This window comes from Neofelis nebulosa, chromosome 3, assembly GCF_028018385.1.
Source record: "Neofelis nebulosa isolate mNeoNeb1 chromosome 3, mNeoNeb1.pri, whole genome shotgun sequence".
In the NCBI taxonomy this organism is placed as follows: domain Eukaryota; kingdom Metazoa; phylum Chordata; class Mammalia; order Carnivora; family Felidae; genus Neofelis; species Neofelis nebulosa.
This window is the reverse complement of record NC_080784.1, coordinates 110700345-110710178: the sequence shown is the minus strand read 5'-3', so window position 1 is coordinate 110710178 and position 9834 is coordinate 110700345. Positions and strand designations below refer to the sequence as shown.

Below are 9834 nucleotides of genomic sequence, written 5' to 3'. Positions count from 1 at the left end.
ACACTATTGCCACTATCCTCCTTTTGTCATACTGCAGTTGTCATATAGGGAAAGTCCCACTTATCTTTACTGCCCTCCCATAATTTCTCATAACTCTACCAAGAACAACAGGTTACAGATTCACTGAAGGTTTTATGATAACCAGAGGGAATTGTAATCTGGAATAATGATATGGGGATGGACAAGAAAGCTAAGACCGGATGCTGATGTTCAAGATAAAGCTTTATAACCTCTAAAAGATCCTGCATGGGGTGACTGTCTTGTTAGTCTTATTTCCATCTCAAGTACAGTCCTCATCTCATCCTCTCAGAGAGTGGCTCTTTTAAACCTTCACCCCTAAACTCAGGACTTGTCTCATATATAAAGTCTGTTTTCTTCCCAAAATAGGGAACCCCCATGTTGTAATCTCCCACAAGGTCACATCTTTCCCCCAAATCCAAGATACTCAGAATAGTCCAGGATGGGTTTTTTAGGCCAAATCAGAGTCTCTCTGGCCTAGCTGACCATCCTTGGGGTGTATCCAGTTCTTTCATTGGGTTTTCTTCTCCCACTAGTTTCTCAGGTGAAAACGAATAAAGCAGATCTCTGTATTTGACAATATTTTTATGATAATTCTATGGCTTGGTTTTCTGAAATCTTGTAATCCTCAAGTCCATTCAAATTTACAGCAGGAAAGTAGAAAAAAGCCATGGGCTAACAAAGAAATAAAAAGTCTGATAGTAATAACGGGTGCCAGGTCATAAGAGAAAATGACATAGGAGCAATTAGAACAACATAGATTTCTGGCAGAAATTTTGGTAAAAAGGCAAGATATGCCTTACACATAGTATTAAGTCAAGGAAGGGGTAGGAGGAGAAGAAATGGTTCCATACTGTAGCCCACAAGTGTTGTAAAATGATTGTCCCAAGTTATCAAGTAAAGGCTCAATACATTTAATATATTGTCTTTATTAAGGCAAGGAAGGATATAATAAACTTTATGAGGATATACGCACACACATACACACACACACATATTCTTACCTATTACCTAAATTATGCATAATTTGGTTGTTTTTTTAATGTACATTTAAGTTGATTTTAATATTTTATATAGTTTTTAACTTTTAATTTTGAAATAATATCAATCAAATTTACAAAGCTTCCATAAATTTTAGCATCTTACACAACCATAGTACAATAATCATAATTAGGAAATTAAATCAATATAATACTAACAGCCCATCAAGAAATTTCACTCAAATGTTTTCAAATTGAATTTGAATTTGGATTTGGATTAGTGGAATTCCACAAATGCACTTTTAACTGATTCATACATAAATCTGAAATCACTCACTGTATTTAGTTGTCATGTATAAATTTGGTTTCTAAATTAATTTATGTGATTACTTCACAATATTATCCTAGTAACTTCTGAACTCAAAGCGTTTTTTTCTTCTGTGGCTCATGCCGACAGTTAATTGTGGTGTATAACAAATGACAGTAAGATTCACTTGTTTTTCTTGAAATATGTTTATTAAGTTACTATTTAGTAATTACTAAACATTTACTTAAATAATAAAATTACTAAATTACTATTGGTAATTTGTACATTTTTGCTAGTTTAATATATTTCTATCAAGTTGGTTTTACTTTAATTCTGTAGTGGAGTCCTCCAGTTCTGAACTTCAGTGGCATAACAAACCTGTCCTATTGCCTGTCATTCTCTCAGCATGCTGTAAATTAGACACATAATTGAAATGAAAATCAGCTATTGGCTGTAAAGTATTCTGGTGTGTCAAGAAGCAGACTACTAGCTATCTTAATCTTGTCATTAATTACCTGACGTGGAAATTATTTAGCTTTCCCGTACCGCAGTCTCTTCAACTGAAAGAATACGAAATTTTTCTCCCTTAATTTCAATGCTGATGTGAAAATGTATATGAAAGAACTGTATTTGAAACTGACAAAAAACAGATCATTAAAAAAATTATTTTCAGTGATCACAGGATAGTTCTTACCTAAAGAAAAAATAAGTCTTCTCCATGCTTATCTTATCCAATTTTTTCTCATAATAGAAATAGGTCAAAATGGCTTCAGAATCCCAATTGGTGACTTGGAACTTATTCTTTTATTGCAAAATTGGAGCAACTGATATGGCAGTAGATTATCTAGATTATCTAATCCACATGAACTTCTAATGGAAAAGAATTGCCCATATTCACTAGACAGTGAATTTTCCCTGATGCTTTTTTTTTGTATGTGCTTAAAGTGAGGCACAGTAATACTCTTGAAGGACAGGAAATTATTATTTGATGATAATTACATCACTTATATAATAATAAATTCAACAATTTTTTTTGAGAGCCACATATTTCTAAATGCTGTGAGGGTTACTATTATGAATGAAGAAAGACATATTGATGTAAAACTTACAATCGAAAAATGTAAAATGGCAAAATGGGATGAGTTATTAATTCTACTTGAGAGTATTAAAGAAGACTTTACATTTGAAGCAATAAGAGATCTGAGTCTTGAAGACTGAGTTGGATTTTTTTTTTTTTTAATTTTTTTTTTTTCAACGTTTTTTATTTATTTTTGGGACAGAGAGAGACAGAGCATGAACGGGGGAGGGGCAGAGAGAGAGGGAGACACAGAATCGGAAACAGGCTCCAGGCTCTGAGCCGTCAGCCCAGAGCCCGACGCGGGGCTCGAACTCACGGACCGCGAGATCGTGACCTGGCTGAAGTCGGACGCGTAACCGACTGCGCCACCCAGGCGCCCCAAAGACTGAGTTGGATTTTTAAAGAACAATGAATAGAGGGTTTCTACTTACACATAACAGAAGTATATAGAACTACATAGAATATAGATTATGTATTCTAGTTGCATACATATGTAATACTGTATATATTCTAATACTGTATAGAATATGTATAATATATTCTATATATTTATTCTGGTTATACATGTTTGTATTTATATGTATATACATATGTGTGTATATATATATATATATATATATATATATATATGAAATAAATAGCATGTTTGTGGACTCATAAGAGGTTCAGTGGGCTTGGAAATTCAGCAGACTTATGAAGAAAAGTTGTGGGAGACAGAATGGAAAGATGGACTGAAGGAGAAGATGAATTCTTCTGAATGCCATATTTATTTTGGACTTTATTTTATGAGAACTATGGTCACCTCTTGATTGTGAGAGCAAGATTTGTGTGTGCAAAGCAGTTTATATTTTAGGAATGCAGTCAGTTCCTGACTGGGTGAGGTTAGAGAGAAGTACAATCATCTGTGAGGAGATAGAGACTAAACTGATTGCTCCTGGATAATAGGGTAAGGTGAAGATATGATTAAAGGTGTTACAGGAAAATGATCAGTAGAACTTGTTGGCATATTGTACATAAGGTAAAAGAGAAAAAATAATCAAAGATGGCTCTGATGCCTGATAGATTAGATAGCTGAGGTAAATGGCGATGTCATTTAGTGGTATGAAAAATCCAGAGGGAAGAACACATTGGCAAGTGTTTTTGTGCTGTGTTCAAGTATATCTATCTAACATGAGGTTTGACTTTTTAAAAGTGAAGTTGTTCTGGGTGTTGGTAAAAGTTCATGTTGTGTCTCTGTGTTTGGGTTTCTGGAGAATGGTAGTGATACACGTTTTCAGAAAAAAATTTCAGGGTGTCAAATGCATCATAAATACTGAGTTCATGAATTTATTTATAAGATGATATCAGGAGATAGGCTGGAAATTTTTCCTAGGCAATGATTTTTGAAATTTCTACCTTTGAGTCATATCCTCTAAGTTCATATTTCTCAAAGCTTGGCCACTAGGGCAGCAAACACTGGCAATGTGGAACTTATTCAAGATACAACATCTTAGACCCCACCCATTACTATTAAGTCAGAAATGCTGGGCATCTGGAGGCCAGAATCTGTTTTAAGAATCCCACCACGTGATTTTGATTCACACTAAAGGATTTGAACCTTGGTTTCACACTGAAATGTTCTGATGCCTTGGACCACCTTTAGTGATTCTGATATAGCCAGATGTAAGGCCTGGGTAAAGGGCTGGAGATTTTGAAAGTCTCTCAGGTGATTCTACTGTGCAGCTTGGGCTAAAATCTATATTTCTAAAGAGTAACAATAAAGAAATACCAAGAGGAATGTTTCTCAGACTTTAAAAGTGCAAACCAATCATCTTCAAAATGCAGAATCTAATACAGTGGGTCTGAGTGCAGCCTGTAAGTACATTTCTAGTCAGCTTTTCTGTGAGCTTGACCACAGACCACACTTCAAAGAGCAAAGCACCAGAGCACAGTCATCAGGCATGTATGATACCTCTCCTACAGATATGAAAAAACAAGGGATTAGTAGCTGGGGATGATTTGTCTGGCCTGGGAATTGGTTGCTCAAGAAAAGAGATTGAAGGTGAGAGTAGGAACCAATCAAATTTATACACATACTTAATTTTTAAATTATTTTTAGATTAAGTCCAAAAGCACAAGTGCTTCTTTAAAAGACTAATCCTTTAAATTAAAATATTGGACAAAGCTAACCTGAAGGGGTCAAAGTTAAATTTTTGCAGGTAGGCTCCAAGAGACTCATTGGATTATCTTGGATTATCTTATTCCTAATTTTTTCTTTTTTCTTTTCTTTTCTTTTCTTTTCTTTTCTTTTCTTTTCTTTTCTTCTCTTTTCTTTTCTTTTCTTTTTTTTTCTTTTCTTTTCTTTTAGAGAGAAAGAGAGCATGAGTGGGAGAGGGGCAAAGGAAGAGGGAGAGAGAGAATCTCAAGCAGGCTCCACACCTAGTGCAGAACCCAACGTGGGGCTCCATCTAATGACCATGAGATCATGACCTGAACTAAAATCAAGAGTCAAACACTTAACAGACTGAGCCACCTTTGTGCCCCTGGATTTTCTTATTTCTGCCATGTTTTTCTGGAGAGGACAAGAGTATAATTTTCTGATGTAACTTTGACAGTCCTATTAACTATTATTCTGGAAGGATTAACCTACATGGGCTCATATCAATCCAGTCACATATCAGTGGGAAAGTAATTTCCATTTGTGTGTCCTATTAGTAAAAGTCAACCTCTAATTTTGGAATTTTAAAACCATGGGGGAAAAAGATCCCAAAAGGGAATTATGTAGTCTTCCTTTTGTTGTTTTTGCCATTTTTCAAATAAATGTGCCTTTATGGATTTAATGAAAATTTAGTTTAAAATGTGATTGAAGAAACCAACTTAGCTGCCCCCTTTTACTAATGACAGTAGTCAAATCATTACTTGTGTAACTGGGCTCAGCAATGTCCTAATTAGCAAAGGGTTGATCTGAGCCTGAGGTGACAGCTTACCCTTTGGCTCTTGAATTCTAGCTGCTTCTTCATTAATCAAAAGTAAAAATAATCACAAAAGTTAGAATGATTAAATAAGACCTCTGCCTTTCCGTTGAATCTTTAGGCTTCTGGTGTTAGACAAAATGGACATTTTTTTCTTGTAAACTGCATTCTAGACTTTTTAATTGATTAGTGAATGAGTGAAATTATCTTGGGTGGGAAAAGTATGAGAGATTTAATAACAGTAGTTAGTCAATATTAAAGGGAAATGGGTCAGAATGGAGTTAGATACCATACATTCCTACTATGAATTAACCCCCATTTTCCCGAGGGGACGATTCAAAAGGAGTTTTTTAAATTATGTATATAAAATGATTAAATATCAACTTTTAATATTTAATTTGTTAAATAAGTTATGAAGTATAGTCAAAATCACAAGTTATATAATTACATTTTAATATAGAAATACACTTTTTCACATTTCTTGAAAATAGTTCAGTCAAGCTTTCCATGTGCATCTTCTAAAACAGTCTTATCGTCATTAGAGTTCCTTGTTGAATCCTCTAATGCATTTGTTGAGAGCACATTATTATATTGGTCCACATTTTTTTTTTTTAGCTAAGACCCCTTTTGGATCTGTATATGATGTTCTCACTGGAAAATTTATCCTAAAAGTATACAATCAAAAAATATGAGTACATTTGGTTTTTATATTGTCCTATGTGTATATGCATTCATGATTTCTCCAACACAACCATTTTCTGCTTTGCTTTTTAAGTAAATTTTAAAAGGTTTATTTACAATCAAATCCTTGCAGTTGTGAAGTCATACACACTAGAATAATGAAGAAATCTGTAGTATCAAAATTTTTTCTTGCTTTCTCACCAACTAATTAATCACTGCATACTAGTACTAACCTGTGTGGTTTCAGACTAATGTGTCTTTTTCCTAAATAGTACTTGGTTAGTCAGAATTTAGGGAACTGAGAGAGGACCAGCAATAAGTAGACTTTGTGAGACTTGGATATAAAGTAACTATATGCTGTTGTCTGAGGGTTAATATTTTAGGAGGAAAAAAAAAAAACCCTTTGTCTTATATTTCAACATACCCAGAAATAATGATGTTTAGTTCATAGAAATTGTTTTAAAGCAAATTCATACTAATTATCATATCTTCTGAATTCTATATTCAATTTTATTTTTATTTGTATCTGAAATTGATTATGATTAATAAAATATTATACAACTTAGTAAAGTTTCCAAAGGTGTTCATGTATTATATAAAAAGTGAAATACACACTATATACTTTCTTTTACGAGATTGAGGTCTCTGTGGAATATATTTCTCCTTTTGCTAAAAGATCTTTTTCCTGGGAGAAACAAATTACTTGGGTTGGTATCTGGAAGCAAAATTCAGTACTAATTTAATCTTAGGGATTTTCCTTTTAAACTTGTGACTTCTACATTTGATCCCACTTAAAAAAGTTGTGCTTACCTGTATATTAGCCAACTTTTGTGAATGTCAGCAACAAAATTGCGCCACTTTCCACAATGCACATTTTTTTATTGTTGTGGGTATAATTTGAAGGTTGTTCTCTGCTGGGTTCTACTGGGTTCAGCCCAGGTCCATGAGTCCTCTCGTTCCTGGATCCCTTCTGAATGAGGAGCCACCATCTGTGACATGATGTTCTCATGGCAAAGAACAGCTTCTCAGGTGGGACAGAGCCAATCCAGGCAAAACATTTAAAACTTCTACTTGGGAGTACTTGGGTGGCTGTGGCTTAGTTGGTTGAGCTCAGACTCTTAATCTCAGCTCAAGTCTTGATCTCAGGGTCCTGAGTTCAAACCCTGCATTGGGTTCTACTTAAAAAATGAAACAAAACAAACAAAAACAGTAAAAAAATAAAATAAAACTTTTACTTGAACAAATGTATATCACATCCCCTCACACTCCATAGACCAAAGCAAGTCATGTTACTAAACCAATGTCAGTGTGGCAAGAGGATATATTCCCTGCCAATGGGGAAGCATGACAAAGTTGGGGAGGGGACAAATAATTCTGAGCAAATAATGCAATCTACTACTGATAATCACTTTGGTGACTGTCTTGTAATTTGTAACACTTACTTAATCATCATTAGAACTAGAATCAATGTCAGCAAGTGTGAAGGACACATATTGCTTTTAGTTACCTACAATGGCCATGAAATTAGATGAAGATCAATCATGTGAAAGTTGAGAGAAGTTATTCACTATGTTTTCTAATGGACTTTTAGTTTCTTTTTTTTTTTTTTTAATTTTTTTTTTTAAACGTTTATTTATTTTTGAGACAGAGAGAGACAGAGTGTGAACAGGGGAGGGGCAGAGAGAGGGGGAGACACAGAATCTGAAACAGGCTCCAGGCTCTGAGCTGTCAGCACAGAGCCTGACGTGGGGCTGGAACTCACAGACTGTGAGATCATGACCTGAGCCGAAGTCGGACGCTTAACCGACTGAGCCACCCAGGCGCCCCTGGACTTTTAGTTTCTAATGATGCTAATAATAATTTCCATTATGCTTTTTAAACTTCTCAGAATAATTTTCATTTTTAAGTCCTATTTGAGAGTTTTTTCCTCTCTGTACCATTCCTGTCAGTGCAGCATCCAAGTCTGGTTCTGTTCCAACTCTTCCAGAGATTCTAGGAGATATTTAATTTCCTTTAGTATTTCTGCTAAACTAGCTAGACTAAACTCTTTTCTATATATATCCTATGAAGTGGATATGTATCCTCAAGAAGTTAATATATAAGAAAGTACCTAGCGTATGGTATGCATTTAAAACAGTCACATTCCTTCTCAGTCCTATTTCATTTTGAAAATGTTGAAATATTTGTTAATTTAAAACATTACTCTATTGATTTTTTTTTGTCCTGATACTCTCAAATTCTTAAGAACTGCTTACCCTAATTTTTCACATTGTTTCTGAAATCCTGGGGGTGGTAATAAACATAAGATGAAAAGCAGTTTTTCCAGCATTTTCTGAAGATGCTTCCAAATCAATCATCTGTCCCAGACTATCAGAAGAAATGCAGATTTAAAATAAGCTGCTTCACTGTCCCCATAAGTTTGCTTTTATTTTTTTTTAAATTTTTTCCCATAAGTATACTTTTATATATGACATCCATGTTTCATGTTTTGGTTCACAAAAACACGTTATCCTTGGAGCTGTTGGGTTAGGAACATGTGGAGATTCAAGAAGTGTCATACTAGGAGGGGGCATGGAAGATCTGAGCCCTTTTGCTCTACAATGCCCTATGTATCTCTTTCATGTGGCTGTTCTTGAGTTATATCCTTTTATAATAAACTGGTAATCTAGTTTTAGGTCCTGCTACCAGGTGGTGTGTCTTTTTAGGAAACTTGACAAAAGAATTATAAGAATTTTGAAAGCACAGTTCATGATGATTACACATTTGTCATCAAGACAGACTTTGAAAATTTAGGGCTCATGCATCTCATTAGATCACCTTTTCATGAAGCATATATGCATGGATTTTTCATGGATGTAAGACTGTCACAGGTAAAATTGATGGTAAAGCCATTTGCTTATGAAGAATATAGGAAAGATAAGATCTGACAGAAGATAGACCATGTGCACAGAGTCCACTTAAGGAAATTGCCAAAAGTTAACAAAGAGCTGGCACTTAATAATTGAGGGAGAGGAAGAGAAGGAAAATCTACATGGAAAAAAATTAAGAGCCTTTCTAATATTCTCATCAATGACTGGCTTAAAATTGTTTGAGAACACTGACTTCAAAGCAGACACAAAAAGTAAAGAATTAAAGCTTTTGAATCCAGTTGTTTAAAAAATTAGTGAAGGAAGAAGACTCTTAGAGCAATAAATATTTTATGAAAAAGAAGAGGAGGAAGAACTGAAAGAAAAACTGAGTGAGGCAGAAAGTTCTAAGATCTCGGATGATAAAAAAAAAAAATGGGTTGAAAAGGTCAGGAAACAACAGACTTCTCCACCAGGAGGAGAAAGCAGCAGGAAGGACTTAGGGAGAACCAGCAGACAGTCCTCAAGCCCCAGTTTTATGATGTCAAAACAGGAGAACTCAGAAGCTTCAAAGATTCTCTCACAAAGCAGAAGCTGATGAATAAAAACCCTTGAAGATCACTTGAAATTTGAGGCAAAAAATGGGACATTGAGTGTATCAGAAGCTAGGGCTGGCAGCAAACAATTGACATTCATGTTAAAAAGTTCTGAACAGTGGATGGAATCAACAGGAGGCTGAGAAGGTGCACCAAGAGAGGGAAACATTTTGTCGTTCAGCAGTCACCTGAAGTCAAGACACAGAAGAGGACTGCTGTTTCGCTGAATTTGGAAACAATCCTAATTCTGATTTGGAAGAAGCACTTCTACTCCAAATTGGTTATCATTAGAGTACCTTAAACCCAGACAGGGGAATGCACATTTTGAAAATTTTATGTAAATACCTTTTTGTTTTTTTTTTTTTTTGAGAGAGAGA

At 34.8% G+C, this 9834-nt stretch overlaps 1 pseudogene; it reads left to right on the top strand.

The window, feature by feature from the left end:
* Window positions 1-6553: 6553 nt before the first annotated feature.
* LOC131508034 (nucleolar protein 10-like) lies at window positions 6554-9834 on the top strand (annotated as a pseudogene).